Source organism: Camelus ferus, chromosome 8 (assembly GCF_009834535.1).
Source record: "Camelus ferus isolate YT-003-E chromosome 8, BCGSAC_Cfer_1.0, whole genome shotgun sequence".
NCBI lineage: Eukaryota > Metazoa > Chordata > Mammalia > Artiodactyla > Camelidae > Camelus > Camelus ferus.
The window spans coordinates 28,191,179-28,208,253 of NC_045703.1; the positions used below are offsets into that span (position 1 = coordinate 28,191,179).

Here is a 17,075-nt window from a genome sequence, read left to right on the forward strand (position 1 = left end):
TGCACAGATCCAAATGGGGCTGTGAAAGAGGAATGAGGAGCATTAAATACTGTGAATTTTGATGTGTGTGAATTTCTGAGCAAGTGAAGGTTCTCTTTAGACATATTTATTAGGACTTCACATTTTTAAATAGGATATAGAAGTAAAAGAAAAAAAATGAAAAGAACTGAGCCTTCACTGCCTTGGTATTGATAACTTGATGGCATAGTCTGGTTGTGCAAGAAGCTTCTGGATTCCACATTTGTGGATACAATGACTCAGCACTCAAAGACCTAAGTGCCATTCATTCATATTGCGCAGTAAAAGGTCTGGAAGGACTCATTTCAAACACCAGCAGTGTCTCCCTTGGGGAAAAGGTGAATGGAAACCTTTACTTTTTACTTTATTGGTGTCACATGTGTTTTATTTTTCATAACAGATATTTATTCCATTAAATGTTGCAAACACATTTTTTAAAGACCTCATTGAGGTTATTCAACTCCAGGAAACAAAGAGGTGCTGGAACAACGCATTGGGAAAGAGGGTTTGGCCAGAACTGATGGTCTCTGATTCTCTAATCAGAGCTTCTGGTGTCAGCTGAGGCCACCCCATGCCTTGGCGCTCCTGTCCCCTCTTCCACAGAGATGATTCGCAAACGAAGTTCCTTTGCCAATCTGCCCTTGAGACGGAGGCGTGAGTGCAGGGGGAGGAAGGGCAGTGTGGAAGGTGGTCCTGGTGGGCTGGGCAGGGAGTCTGGAGGTAAGAGAGACAAGGTCAGCCAGCAAGGTCACAGCTGGAGACACCACACCTTTCTGGGACTCTCCACCTCTGTCTTTGCCAGATTCTAGTCTAGCACTTTCAAGGCAGAGACCAGGACCCTCCTCACCTCCCGTGAGGTTTCCAATCTCACAGGAGAGTAGGGAGCAATTGGAAGTGCTCCCCCTGTTAGGAGGCCAACGAAGCTCTAAGGTGCTGCAGATTTCTTGCTAAGAGAAATGAGAGACTGGTCTGGACCCCAGACCTAGCACGCAGCACTGAGAGGGGCTCAAGGTGAAGAGAACAAGGTAAATCTCTGACTCCAACCCCCAGTGACTAGGAGACTGAGTAGTTCTTTCAGGGGCCCTGCTGCCCAACTAATGGGTGTTGTTGTTTTTTTTTTTTCCAGATCATTAACTCTCTTTTCAAAATTCTGGGTTAAAGTGTACCCTCCACACAATTTTTTACCTGTCAGGGAGGAGGGTACAGTGGGATTTATGTGGTTTAATTCCCATGTAATTAGTCTGTGTCTTTCTCCCCTTTCCCCAATAAAAGTTACATCATCCTTGGATGTTTTTTGCATGTATATTCTACATGTACAAACGCACAGAATTCTCTTCTGGGTTAGACTTCCCTATGTTTCTGCTGCCCCAACAACCCTGCTCTTTGTCTAAGTTCGTCTCTGATGCCTTCCTCCTGCTTCCATCATCTTTAGCCTCAAATCCTGCACCCAAATATTGAGACTGGATATTTTAGATAGATCTGTAACTTGATACCCAACCCCTCAGTGTTCTTTTAAAACTTGAATCCAAGGTAAAAACCCTTCTACTTCAACAATCTCTTCTGAAACAGAGTCTGTTTCAGACTCATCAGTGGCATCAGATTGATGACACTGATCGTCCTTTTTCATGAGTTTAGATGGTCTTGGGGATTTTCAGGTGGTCTCTGATAGAAACACATGTGGTCCTCCCATAGAACACCTGCCTCTTAGTCTTGCCTCTTACAGAAGAAAAACGGAAGTTGAACTAGAGTTTCACGTCTTGCATCACGTCCGTGGAACCCTCAAGGGACTAGAGAATGCTGAAGACCAATGCCCTGACCAGGCAGACTCCCAGCTCAAGGATGACAGGAGGGACTTAACCTCAGTGAAAGGCCTAATAGTTGCTGATGGGACCTATCCCATTCTTCCAAGTTCCCAGGCCTATTTCTGCTCTGCTTCTCTACGCCACACCCCATAAAAGCAACAACTTAACCAGAAGCAGACTTGAAAATAAACTGCAAAACATAGAAGCAACAATGTCTTCAGCGCCTAAACCCAACGTCACTGTAACATCATACCCCAGACAAATAGGTAATACAGAATTAGAATTTTCTTTCTTTCTTTTTCTTTTCTTTTTTTTCTTTTTGTCTCCTTTTGCATCTCTCTCAGGAAAGCTGAGCTAATTAAAAAATAAAAGTAACCAGCCGGTAGAGATCTTGGATCTGTGCCTTGAAGCCAAGGTAATAAGCGTTTTGAACAAACTGTGAAATAAAGGACAAGGGGAAAATTCAGAGGACTTTTGCACAGATTCTTTCTTATCATTTCATGACGGATATTTAACAGCCCATCAATCTGATCGTGGTACAATTAGTCCCACTTCCAAACCTGATTAGCTACTCTGGTCTTGTTTCTTACAAAGATTAATTTTAGATTTTTCTCAATTAGGATTAAATGTCAAGCAAAATGTAGTACATGAAAAGTATTATTAAAATTATCATAATAACAACTTATGCTCCCTCCACATTAAAGCACATAACACATTTGCCTACAACGTGTGGTTGAAACCCTTTTCTTCTCAAACTTAAAAGAAAAGCAAAAGATACTGGAACTGAATATGAATGAAACATTCTGTCAAAAGCTTTGCAAATGCTGCCCTAATTCATGCAAAATCAAATTAATCTCCATTGGATTAAGGTTAACTGGTTCAGGTCCACACATGGTTGCCAAAGATGGGGTGTTAAACTCCTTAAAGAAACAATAACTTAGGAAATATCCTTTGGATTCTCACACTTTGCTATTTGAACAGTCAGGGGCCCTTTATGCATTAGCAATGAGATTGAACAGTGCTGATTTTCCCTGGGAATTATAGGAGATATTCTATTTTTAACCAGAGGCTTAAAAAGTGTGATGAAATCAAAGCTTTAAATTCAGTCTGCCTAAGACCTCAAGAAAATGTTCTCTTGAAAGTAACCAACAAGACTGCAAAAATGAGGAGCAGATTGAGGAAATCCTGGCTAAAATTCTTGATAGACAATAGTTGCTGTTATTTCTCTTTGCCATGAAAGTCTGGTGTCTGAATGATGGTTTAAGAAAAGAAAGGAAATGAGAAACACGACTTCCACGTGATCAGCCAGGAACTAGCAGAAATCCCCAGCTGCTGGCACTGACGCTAACCTCAGCGTTTTTATTCCTAACCAGTTCTAAGAATGAGATCTCAAAGGTAAGGCCTGGGGTTTTAGCTGACAGAAAAATTGAGCTAAAGACACCTTCAATTTACATTTTGGAAAATGAAGGAAAGTATCAAGAAAAAAATTAAAATTATGCGTTATTCAACACCCCAGGAGTGTAGCTATAACAACTAATTCTAATACTTCAGGTGTCTCCAACCAACATTTTTGAGAAAGAGAGCTAGATCAGAGAGTGTGCGTGTGTGTGATCTTTTAAAAACAAAACTGGGATCCTACCACGTATAAATTTTACCATCGATAATCATTAAAGGGCTGTCCCTACAGGCCAAGCTGTGAGAGGCTGTTCCTTCGTCTCTAACACCAAGGGATGCCAGTCACAGCACAACGGTGCAGGTACAAAAACAGTTCCTATGTTTCTCCTCAGAGCACAAAGGCTGATAGGATGAAGTGACCGTAAGAGTTAGTGTCCGACACAGATGGCCAACCGCACATGAAAAAATGCTCAACATCACTAATTATTTGAGAAAATGCAAATCAAAATTACCATGAGGTATCACCTTACACTGGTCAGAATAGCCATCATCGAAGAGTCTACAAATAATAAATGCTGGTGAGGGTGTGGAAAAAGGGGAACCCTTCTACACTGTTGGTGGGAATGCAGCCACTGTGGAGAACAGTAGGGAAGTTATTCAAAAAACTAAAAACAGAGTTGCCATATGATCGAGCAATCCCACTACTGGGCATATAGCCAGAAAGAAAACCAAAAACTCTAATTCAAAAAGATACACGCACCCCAATGTTCACAGCAGCACTATTTACAATAGACAAGTCATGGAAGTAATCTAAATGTCCATCCACAGATGACTAGATAATGCAGATGTGGTATATATACACAGTGGAATACTGCTCAGCCATAAAAAAAAAAAAAAACAAAATAATGCCACTGGCAGCAACATGGATGGAGCTAGAGATTATCACACTAAGTGAAGTAAGTCAGAGAAAGACAAATATCATATGGTATCACTTATATGTGGAATCTAAAAAGAATAGGACAAATAATCTTATTTACAAAATAGAAACAGACTCACAGACATAGAAAACAAACTTACAGTTACCAAAGGGGAAGGAGTGGGGAGGGATAAATTGAGAGTATGGGATTAACAGATGCACACTACCATATATAAAACAGATAAACAACAAGGGTTTGCTGTATAGCACAGGGAACTATATTCAATATCTTATAATAAATTATAATGGAAAGCAATTTTTGAAAGAATATATACAATGTATAACCGAATCACTTTGCTATACACCTAAAACTAACACAATATTGTAAATCAACTATACTTCAATTTAAAAAACATTTTTTTAAAGTTCGTGTCTAAAGGTGGAAATTCAAGGTGATATGGAACCCATCACCTCACAACAGAGAATCATCAGGTTCGCCATGTTCAATTAAGCAAATCCTACCCTTACAAAGCATGGCAAAGTCTAGTCCTGGGAGGCTGTGATGTGTTCAGGAACCTGGTGGCTGATATAGGAAGAAATGGACACACAGAGGAAAGGCTCCCTGCCTTTACTGTGAGTCTTAGGACCAAAAGTGGAGGAGAAAAGAAAGCCATCATGAGCACCACTCACCAAGTGCTCAGCCAGCCATTCTATTAATACCATTCCCTGCAGCCCTTATGGCAACCTTGGAAAGTAAGAATTTCTTTTGCTGTTAATAAAACCAAGGTTCAGAGCCCAAAGTCACCAGCTACCAAGTGGCAGAGCCATAACTTAAATCCAGATCTCTCCATCACTGAACCTCACCATTATTCAACTTGTTAACACCGGAACTGGGTCCTTTTGTCTCCTCAGTTACACACAGGATGAAAAGGGGACTCCAAGCGTCTGCAGAACCTCATAATCCAATATATCATCAACCCATTCATTCACTAATCACTAAGCAGCTTCTGTGTACCAGCCACTCTTCTAGATGCTGGTGATATAGGAGTGAGCAAAGACAAAGCCCTTGGTTTGCATTCAAGATAAAGAATATACAAATGATTGATAGATAGATAGATAGATAGATAGACAGACAGATATAATATGTCAGGTGCTGGTTAAGTGTGCACCTTATCAAAGAGTGAGGGTAAAGGGGACAGAGAGTGGTGGGGAGCACAGTATAATGTATAGTTTCCTGCAGCTACCATAACAAATTACCACAAATTTGATGGCTTAAAATAACTTACTCTCTTGAAGTTTTGGAGGCCAGACATCCAGCATCCACATGATCAGCAAGGCCTTGCTTCCCTGGGAAGCTCAGGGAGAGCCCCTTTCTGGCCTTTTCAGCATCTGGGGGCTGCTGGCATTCCTCGTGGCTGAATCACTCTAATATCTTCCTCTGTCTGCACATGGCTTTCTCACTGTTTGTCTGTCTCAAATCTCCCTCTCAGGGGAGGGTATAGCTCAGAGGTAGAGTGCATGCTTAGCATGCACGAGGTCCTGGGTTCAATCCCCAGTACCTCCATTAATCTCCCTCTGTCTTTTGTAAGGATATTTGTCATTGGCTCTACAGCCCACCCAAATTATCCAGGATGATATCCTTACCTCAAAATCCTTAATTACATCTGCAAGGACCCCTTCTCCAAATAAGGTCACCTTTATAGTTCTGGGGATTAGGATGTAGACATAACTTTTGGGAGGCCACCACTCAACCTGCTATAGGTCGCTGTTACTATTTCTCATGGGGCTGTCAGGAAAGCCCTTCTTATTAAAAGGGCATTTTGCAGAGAGCTGAATAAAGTGAGGAACATATGGGGATACCTGGGCCAGTGATTAGAGGGAGGAGGAAGCCCAAGAGCCTTGAGGTGGGAGTGTGCTTGGGGTGTCTGAGTCGTAGGAAGGAGGTCGTGTGGCTGGAGTAGGGTGAACAACAGGTGAGTGACATGAAGAGAGATACATTGTGACGAAGGACCCTGTTGCCACATATGATGGCATAATGCCTGAAGGTCACAAGCTGTTTCCATCGTGTGACCCACAAGAGGCCAGCGAATCTACCAGTTGGTGAGATGACCATCCAAGGACAGCACACAGACACATTTATTCAAAATCGTTCAAGAGCTCTGGCAGTAAACTTTATTATCAAATTATAAATTCCAGTCTATCAATTATATCCCTACTATTTTATAAATTGACACCTCTGAAAGAATTGCCCTGACCCACATCCCTGACCGAGTTAGATAATCTTCATTTTCGTTTCCTTAGAACCCTGTCCACAGCTGTCTCACACCCATCGTGATGTGCTGGCATGGGTTGTCCCAACCCCCTTAGGCTGGTGTGTCTCCCTGTCTCATCTCCAGGCTTCTTGAGAGCAGGAAATAATTTTTATTTATTCCCCACACCTATACATGTCTAGCATACAACAGGCAAACAACTAACGCCCATTGAATGAGTGAATGAATGAATGAATAGTGAAGATCTTGTTTCGTCCATGCTTGGAATGCCACCCAATCACACTCCAAAGAAAGTTTTAGCACTGAAGGGTTTATTTAACCTAGTAAGTGTAACTAAGAATACATTTATCTTCATAACTGAGATGAATAAAACAAGAGACAGAGCTTTGCTTTTTATTATCACAATACGGACACTAGGAGGCAGGAGACCTTGGTTCTACTTCTATCTTTGCCAATAACTGTGTGACCTCAGACAAATCACTTAACTTCTCTGGGCTCTGGGTCCTCACTGGCAATAAGACCCAGAGTCAGTTATTTCAGCCAGCTGCCCTCAACAATTCGGGCCCTTTCTGAACATCCAAACTGAGCTTGAGAACCTCCTCCTCCATGATTCTCACTGCCTAATCATCTCATTTGGTTTGTTTCTCACACTTCTCTGCTGAAATAAGCCCCAAAGCAGAAGAGAGAGAATGACTTACAATTCTGAGCTGCCCTCAGAGGCTAGAAATCTATGTATATATTTTTAAAGGAATAAATGTTTAAATCTGAGCTGAATATTTAAAATTAATGCATGAATTTGTATTTTACTTTGTATTTTATCCCACAGTGTATCTGCTTGTTTAAAAAATAATGTATCTTCTCCACCAAACCTTTGAGGGAAATTATTACACAAAGGCACTCTGCAGAGTGGGATGGTTCTTTCTTTCTGGATTGTCATTCAGGAATTGGGGAGCTTCTTAGGAATTAGAAAAAGATTGCTTCCCTGGGCACACACAAACCCCAGCAAAGATTTCCGCCCTCCTGTTGCTGGAAGCACCCTTGGGGCAGGCTTGGTTTCTGTCCACTCACCCCCTCAGCCACAGGCCTTGGCAGGTCACAAAGAATAACTGAGGCATGTGGGGGTTGGGGAGCTTCCCTGGTGCCTCTGAAATCCCCCTACAGGGGCAGCAGTCTTCTCTGGCCACCTACAGTGGACCTTGTTCTGGGCATTCCTGGACCAATATTATGGATTACCTTGGGTTTTCCCTCCTGGTTATAAAACCTCTGTCACATAAGTTCCTTTTGCCGAGTTGTTTTTAGTCCTGACCCTAAAGCAAGCTTACTTTTATTTCTTTCACTTTTCACCGTTGGCAGAAAACTCTTTTCCCATTTACCTCTTATCTGAAAACATTTATCCTCTTACTGTTCCTCTATCACTCTTTTCTTCCTAGCAACTTCTTATCTTTTGCAACCCCCGTCCCCCTCCAGGGGAAGAGAGCCGACTCTCACTTTTGAGCATTTACCAAAAGTCTCTGGTTCAGGCACCGGGGGAGGGGCTGGCTCCTTCAGGCAGACGTAGAGGCCTCTAGACTTTCCCTGGACAAAGGTCCCAAGGAAGGATGACCTAGAGTAACTGGGTTTCTGGGGAAAGCCAAGAGGCCCTAAAAAGTCCTTCCAGACAGTTCTCTCCACGCTGCCATAGATATCAGAAATAATTTCTTTAGCACTGATCCGTGTAAGACTCTATCAAACACTGTTTTGAATTACAAATGAAGAAGTGTTCCCATATACTTCACCAAACACACATGTTAAAAATGGCAAAGACTAGAGTTAACTTAGAAATTTTTGTAATTTTTGTGAACAGTTGGTGAGTACAGGCTTGGAGTGGGGGGTGCAGTATAGAAAGGGCTCCAGAATACACTACTGGGGCAGAAAAATTATTTTCAGCAGAAGGCATTTGGGTTCCTAAAGTCTCTTATCTGCCTCAAAGTAGAGTCAAAGAAGTAAAAAAAAAAAAAGTCAGTTGTCATAAATTCCTTCCCCCTGGGGGAGCAACTGGAGATAAGAAGTCTCAGGCCACACTTACACAGACACTGTCACAAAACGATCATATCTCCCAGCTATTCTCCTAAGGGCTCATTTACCTTTCTAGAAAGTTATGCTTTCCTGTAAACTTTGTTCTCCCTCTCCCCTTCCCTATTAAGATGGTACATAAGCCCCAATTTTTTAAACTGTCCCTTTGAGTCACATTTTTCTGTGAACTCCTGTACATACATTAATAATAATATGTGATTAAATTTTGTCTTGTCTCTTGCTACTCTGTCTTTTGTCAGTTTAATTTGCAGGCCTCCAAGAACTAAACCTAAGAAGTTAGAGGAAAAGGGTCTAGGGTCTAGGCTAGATTAACGGAAGAGAAAATGCTAGATACTTAATTACTCTATGATATATAATACTTTACAAAGCATAAGCAAGTTAAAAGTTGAAAGATTCTTTGGTATCTTTAAAATGTAAACTTTATACAAATCATGCAAATCATACTTTTATACCCCTCTTCAAGTTATTTCTGGCATGTGACATTTTGCATAGTACCTCCATTAAGCTTGTTTCTTGATTAGAAGGCAGAACAAGAAAAAAAGTAGTGCATTAGGTGTTAAGACTGGATATTGAAAATCCAGGATCTAAAATTGGAGAACACTATTACCTCCCACTGAAAGATTATATAAATACTACTGTCTAGTTTTCAAACACAGGTAATATTTCTTTTGATAATTATATTAACTTTTTAAAAATTTAAACTAAGTGTTGTTAAAAATGGACAAAATACCCTTGGTAAAACATTTAGACAGCAAGCAAAATGAATGAACCAAAACAAACAATGGGATGAATCTCAACAATTCAATTAATAGTAACTAGAAAAATGTAAGTGTTAAAAAAAAAAATGTTACATGAAACATTACTCCCTTTTCATAGAATTTAAAACAATGACAATAAAGAGATACAAGTTTTAGGAACCCATTTGCTGCAATTAAACTCTATTAAAAGGAAAGCAAGACAAGAGAGTGGTGGATTCAGGATGAAACAATCATGGCTGGGGAGGTGGTGGCAGGGGAATGAGATGGGAGTGAGGGAACCATGTGGTCACGTGAAAGTTATCAGAAAGATTCTAGTTTTTATTTGGGATGGTGGCTTCACAGGTACCTACTACAGTATTTAATAATAAAAGGGAAAAAAAAGAAATTGAAAAAGTTCAGAAATGCACAAATATGTTATATATCATAAATATGTAATATAAATACTAACTTTCCAGTCCAAAATCCCAAAAGTGTCCACTGTATCACCTTCTTGTACATCCTTCCAAAATTTTTCATCTTAGTATTTGAAAGCATATTCTAATTCCCCATTTAAAAAGCAACAAATCACCTGCAAGCCCAGTCCAAAGGAAAACAAGTAAGTCATGAGGGAGGTTGCTGGTGTTAACGGTGATTGCAAGAAGAGACTCTTGAGTAACTTGCACAATATACAGTGCAGTCAAGTCTTTGAAAAACAGAGTAAAGTCTTAAGCAAAGGGCCTGGAAACAATTAGTAACAGAAACCACAGCTTCCCCTAGGCTCAACCCAGGCTGCTCTCCCCTCAGGGCCGCTAGACAGATAAGTCTTGAAATGCTTTCTGTCTGCCCTGAACTCCTAAGATTATATTCAGAGTAATCAGAGAGGCTGGTGAGGGCAGAGGACTCTGAACAAAGTGTCAACCACCTCTCCACCCTCCAGAAAACCAGACTTCTCAGGTGCAGAATCCATCAGAGGAGAGGTTAGAATTTCTCTTTTTATAGGAGAACTGGGTATAAAATCTTTGTAGGTCTAGACCCCAAATGGGAGGAACATCTTAATTCTTTATTTATAATCTCTTCCTGGGGCAAAGGTCAACTTGGTCCTTTCAAATGGAGAACCCAGCTCTCAGTCTCCAAGCAAGCTACCCCTTTAGCCCCTCCATAAAAACAAAGGTCCCCCAGCCTGCTCCTCAGGCTACTTCCTCAATCTCATCTCACACCCCCACTTGACCTGCATGTGCAGCAACTGGGAAGGAAGTAGAGCTGAAAGAGGAAATTATATCCCTCACAACTGCAGAGGGGCTTAGATGTTGTAGCCAGGTTCAGGGTGTTGGAATTCTACACCATCCCCACTGTCCCTCTTCACCAACTGGGTTGCCACCATTTCTTCAATGAGCAATCAGATTTCACTAACATTTCACCCCACATTTGGACTGTAACCAGTAGTGTGCTAGTAAGTGTTTAACAACTGGCTGTATGGGGAAAAGGAATCTGTAATATTTGTTGATTTCCATGGTGTAATTACTCCCACTATGGCCAATTTCAAGCTACCAACATGATGTCACTGAATGCAGAACTGGAAAATGACATACACATCTCACGAGCTGGTTTGAGCAGGCTCCCTTATACCACAAACTCCAATACTTTCATTATAGTTTATTATTATTTGCGTAAGTAGCTCTACAATTGGTCAATATTTTACAGCCATGCCCCAGTTTCTTCATTTTCAAACATGGGAAAATAACACCCACTTCTCCAGACTACTGTGAAAATTCAAGTTGCAGGCACATAAAGATTTAATTCATATCAGTCCTGTTTCTCTCATCTCATTCCTTCTTATCACCTTCATTCCTCTCCCTCATTGGGAACACAATCCTTCCATGGACCAAAGCCCGGGGAAGGGCCACCTGGAGCCCAAGAGATGGAGAAGGGCTCCAGTTGATGGCCAGCTGGAGTGCCAAGAGGACCTTTTCTCATAGAAAGATGTTAGCAAATGCTACATAACATCGAGGTCTATGCCATGATTGGGTCTCCCTGTAAAGGGTTCTGTTTCTGTCTGGCATTCCCGATTATGGTGCCCTTGGGGATCTTTGTGGAAATGGACAATGGGTACTACCTGGTGACATCCTACACAACAGGGAGTTCCACATGGTGGTAGATTCTACAGTAGCACTCATCCACTCTCACAATTTTGATTAACACCTATATTCTTTTGAAGGCAGGTAACAGTTCAAACTCTCAGAAGCAGTTGAAGAATGTATTGCTCATATAACTGCATGACAGGTCCAGGGAGGAGGGTTATGGCTAGGGTAGCTCCCAGAATTCCTACAAGATCTGCAAGACCCCAAGGACTAGCAGCCAGGACACAAAACTACCAAGACATTTCATCTCCAAACACTGCTTATCTCTGCTTGCTCTGGTTTCTCTTTGAGTGTTAACCACATTCTTTTCCTGCTATAGACAGACTCTGCCAACAAGCTGGAGAAGATAGCACCATATCTGTCAGTCCCACTGAGCCCACACTGAATGGTGGAGAAGTAATCCTGCCAAAGATGGTGGATGGATGGATGACCCCATCTCTGATCTAGTGCTGTCTCCTGAACTCCAGATCTGTACATCCCAGACATTTCCAGTTGGATAGACATCAGGCACTATGTTAGTTTGCTAGGGCCGCCATAATAAAGTACCAAAAACTGGTAGACTTAGAACAGTGAAATGCATTGTCTCACAGTTATGGAGCTCAAATATCCAAAACCAAGCTGTCAACAGGGCCCTGCTCCCTCTGAAGGCACTAGGGAATAACCTATTCCATGTCTCTCTCCTAGCTTCTGGTACTTCTTTGTCTTATGCCTGCATCACCCCAATCTCTGCCTTCATCTTCACCTGGTGTTCTCGTGTGCATGTCTGTCTCTGTGTCCAAATTTCCCGTTTTTATAAGGACACAGTCATATTGGGTTAGAACACACACTCATGATCTTCACTTGATTACACCAGCAAAAATCTTATTTCCATGTAAGGACACATTCTAAGGTACTGGGGGTTAGGACTTTTATATGTGAATATCAGAGGGACACAACTGAACCCATACCAGGCACTGTAAGAACTCCAGTAGAGAATTGATTGTCTTTGTTCCAGTCTCCCGCCCTGTTCCCTAAATGGGTTCCTTTCCCGAGACATGTTGTACTGGTCATAGATAACCACTGCATGCCCTGTCACACAAACCAGGAACCTGGAAGTCGTTTTAGTCTTCTCTTTCCTTCTACATTCAGTCTTCATTAAGTCCTGCCAGGGCTACACCTTAAATGTCTCTTTAATAGTTTCCTCCATGTCCAATTCCAGGGCGACACCAGTTTAGCTCAGGTTCTTATTTCTTCATGTCTAGAATGTTACAAACATCTCCTAAATGGTCTCCTTACCTCCAGTTTTGGCTCACTGATCTGCACACTCCACTCCTGCCCCTACCACCAATCCATTCAATACCCGGAAGCCTACGTGATTTGTCAAAAATAGAAAGGTTTTTTTTTTTCAACCATTTCAGAATTTTTTAAGTCCCAATAAACAAAGACGAAGCACGAAGTTCTTAGTAAAGCCCCCCAAGGCCCTGATACTATGATCCCCTTATAGTCTCACCTTTGGCCATTCTCCTCCCTAACCTTCAACCAGACTGAGGTGGCCACAGTTCCCCTAAGATGAGGGCTCTAATTCTCCCCACCTCTCAAAGGCCTCCTCATCCTTCAAGGTGCAGCTCAAGAACTTTCTCTGGAAAGCCTCCTGCCTCAGTCTGCTGACGCTGCTGTAACAAAAAAAATCCTCAGACTGGATGCTTAAACAACAACCATTTCTTTCTCATATTTCTAGAGATGGGCAAGTACACCGTCAAGGAGCCAGTAGGTCGGTGTCTATTAAGAGCCCGCTTCCCGGCTTGCAGTGTGGAAGGGAAATCAAAATGGAGTCAGCACTGCTACGAGAGCTCTCTAAAATGGAGCTAGAAGGCCACTGAGGATGTGTGATGATATGCACATCTCAGTCTGGGTGGAATCTGACCTGCGACACTTACTGTCCTAACAAAGGCATCCAGAACTTCCGACAGAATCTCAAGACGCTTATCAAACCCTTAACCTAAATCGACTCATCACAGCCATGCCTTGAGGACAAATAATTCCCTTCTGGCATCAGAACACAGATTCATGGCTTTTGCCTTTTTAAGCCCCTGGTTCTTTCTCTTCCCCAGAACACTCTTTCCATTTTACCCAAATCTGTGTCTCCCAAATTGCAATTCTTAAAACCCCAAATTTTAAATTTTAGGACATCCAGCTAGTGTCCAAGAATTGCTTGTTGGTGTAGGAAAACTCCTTTCTTCATCGGAACTGGAGTCAGAATTCTGTTAGGCATTGGTCATGCCGAGCAGCAATGGATGAGGCGCTAGAAGCCGTCCCAGTGAGTCCTCTCTGGCACAAGCAGGTGGACCAGCTGGTGGAGGCCCTTCTGCGGGCAAAGGGAAGCTAGACAGTTGGCAGGCAATGATGATTCAGCTCCCATCGGACCAGGACCGTGTCCTGGCTGAGGCCCTTTGCTAGGTCCTTTCACCCAACTCTTCCCAGCAGGACACCCCCTCCCTTCATGGGCAACTACAGAACAAACCAGCTAAATGTCAGTAATAGAGGAGCTAGAATATTCAGTTCCTGCCATGTGACAATGGCCTCTCCTTTGGACCATAAGCTAGGAAGGACAGGGACTGTGTCTTCAGCTTTGCAGACCCAGCATTAAGCACAGGGAGGGACACTTGGAGGCTAATATTACCAGCAATGGCCATTTACTGAGCACTATCTATGTGCCAGACACTGCCAGAGCTTAATGTGTACTCAGTCTTTTAATCTTCACAATTTTATGAGGTTAGGGCTATTATTACCTCCATTGCATAGATGGCGGTACCGAGGCACAGAGAGGTTGAGAAATTCACCCAGTGTTGCACACCTAATAAGAGGCAGACCAGGGATTTGAACCTGGGCTCTCTGGCTCCAGAGCCCACACTCTTAGCTTGTATATTCTAGAGCCTATCAAGTAATACTGATTAATCTTTATAAATAAAGTTAAAACATTAAATACTCTCATTTTATTTAAGTACACACAAAATCACTTCTGGGGGTCCCAGGAAGGTCACTTCAAAGCTATAACTTCATCCTTTAAAGCAGCTGAAACATGAAACCACTATCTGGGCAGCACAGGCCATAAATACTAAGAAGCCATAGAGAGAGATCTGCCCAGATGGTGGAGTAGAAAGACCCTGAGCTCACCTCCTCTCACAGGCACACCGAAGTCACAACTACTTACAGAACAACCATCAGTGGAAAAGACTGGAACCTACCAGAAAAGATCTTCTACAACTAAAGATATAAAGAAGGAACCACAATGAGATGGGTGGGAGGTGCAGAGATGCAGCACAGTCAGGACCCATGCCCCTGGGGACAGTGACCCACAAACAAGAGGATAATTACAAGTGCAGAGATTCTCCCTGAGGGAGCAAGGAGTCCAAGCCCAGGCTCCCCAGCCCAGGGGTCCTGCACTGGAAAGACAAGCCCCCAGAACATTTGGCTTTTAAGGCCAGTGGTATCATCACTTTGAAGAGACTCAAAAGGCCGTGGGAAATAGAGACTCCACTCCTAAAGGGCGTGCACAAAATCTCACACACTCTGGGACCCAGGACAGAGGCAGTCATCTGAAAGGAGTCTGGGTCAGATCCACCTGCTGATTTTGGAGAGTCTCCCGGAGAGGCAGGAGGCCACTGCAACTCATCCTGTGGACAGAGACACTGCTAGCAGCCAGTTTAGGGAGCTCCATCTACCACGTTGACCCTGGTGCTGGTGAGCACCATTTTCACACCCTCCCTCTAGGTTATTAGCGCCAGGACCCAGCCCTACCCCTGACCAACAGCCTGTAGGCACCAGTGCTGGAATGCCTCAGGCCAAGCAAATAACTGGGTGGGGACACAGCCCCAAACCACCAGCAGACAGGCTGCCTTAAGACCCCCTGAGCCCACAGCCACCCTGGGGCACATCCTTGCCCATCAGAGAGCCCAAACCAGGCTGGATTTTTATTAAGGGATCCCAGAAATGTTTATAACAAAAGCTATCTGAGTTTATAAACATGCAAGTACTAAATATACAGAGTTACCGTGTCTAATGCTATGAGTTAGAGGATTTTCAGAGGAAATTCATCTTTTTACTAAAGCCTTCCTGAAGTCTTCCTTCTGATAAAGATAACCAGCAATGAAACACAGGCCTCAAAAAAGATACTTTTAAAAAATTAATGGATTTCAGTACTCAGGTTACAGGTTTATTAAATTTCTTCTTATGTGCTCTTGAATATAATCTATAACCATCATCTCTTTTATGTAGTTCTTATGACTGCCCTGTCAGTCACACTGCTGATTTAAGTCATATTTACTTTAGCTTTAGTCAATATTTGATATTTTCAGTAAATGTTATACTCTTATACTGCTTAAACATTTATTAAGCAGCTAAAATTGAGTCTTTACCTCATTTAGTATTTATCTTTGAACAGACCAGGAACAGCAATGATGATCATAGGATTCAGAACTCATTTTAGTCGGCTTGACCAAAGTCACTCTGCATACTTGGAAATGTGTGTGACCAAGGCACTTCAACAAAGAGAAACCAGACTGTGCAAGAACCAGGAAGCCCGTTTATCAGTGATTCTACCACCTCCAACCCTTGCTGGAAGAAACTAGTCAATCTTAAAAGAAAATTGCAAATTAACTTCTAGTTAATCTTGAAGCCGAGGCTGAGTAGGTCAGTGTACTCAGAACAGTCCTCCTCCTTGAACAATACCTCATAGGCTACATTTCTTTTTTATCAGGTGAAATTCTGAAAATACAATATTTTTCTCCAATAGCCAGAGTGACACAGCCTCTACGTGACCTTGTAGAAGGTGGGAAGAGAGAGGTGGGACTCACTTCTTTGACACCAGTAAGTGCCCCGAGTCCCACCAAGAAGGAGAGGAAGACCACCCTCTAGTGAAGAGTCGTGGATCTGGAACCCAAGCTCATTCACCCTGCAGGCATTTGTGAACCACCTACTACGTGCTACTGGGTGCCAGGAACTATGCGAGGGGCTGAGGCTCAGGTGCTGAACAAAGGAGACCAGCTTCCCGCTGCCTTGGGGAGAGACAGAAAATAGGCAAATAAACAAGAAAACATTGACTTGCTGACCATTTCAGGAAATTTTAAGTAGGATAATTTGATAGGTAGTTGACTGGTATCTCCTCTGGATTGAGCATCAAAAAAGAGCACCTGTGTCTGAGGTGGTGACAGCCGAGTCTGAAAGCAGAGCCAGATCCAGCCGTGGGAAAAGCAGGGAGAAGAGGATGCCCAGAAGAGGACACAGTTACGCAAAGGCCCTCAGGCAGGAAGGAGTCTGGCAGCTTCTGGGAATGGAAAGAAATGCAACTCCCCCCCTCCCCAATGTTCACAGTGATTGTGTATTAATTTATAAAAAGAGAGAAAAAAATGTTATTTGGCAGGGGAAAAGTTCATATCCTTTAGCATTTGTGGACATCAATCAAAATGAAATTCTGAATAAAGAAAAAGCTTTGGGGGGAAAGAGTATAGCTCAAGTGGTAGAGCACATGTTTAGCTTACACAAGGTCCTGGGTTCAATCCCCAGTACCTCCTCTAAAAATAAAATAAATAACTAAAACTAATTACATCCCTCCCCTAAGCCTCCAAAAAAGAAAAAATTTTTAGGCACACTGATACTCATAGCAGCATCAATAATAATAGTGAAAAAAAATAGAAACGAACTAAATATCCAACCCTAGCTGAGCAGTCACATAAATTGCAGCGTGTCTA

General features: G+C 42.5%; 1 long non-coding RNA gene across 1 annotated transcript in view; it reads right to left on the bottom strand.

Moving 5' to 3' along the window:
* Nucleotides 1-398: 398 nt before the first annotated feature.
* The window catches only part of LOC116665314, a 79,488-nt gene continuing 62,811 nt past the window's right edge, over nucleotides 399-17,075 (bottom strand). Inside the window, exon 5 of the long non-coding RNA XR_004321867.1 lies at nucleotides 399-732. This is a non-coding gene — a long non-coding RNA (uncharacterized LOC116665314). The remainder of the gene's footprint in view (nucleotides 733-17,075) is intronic.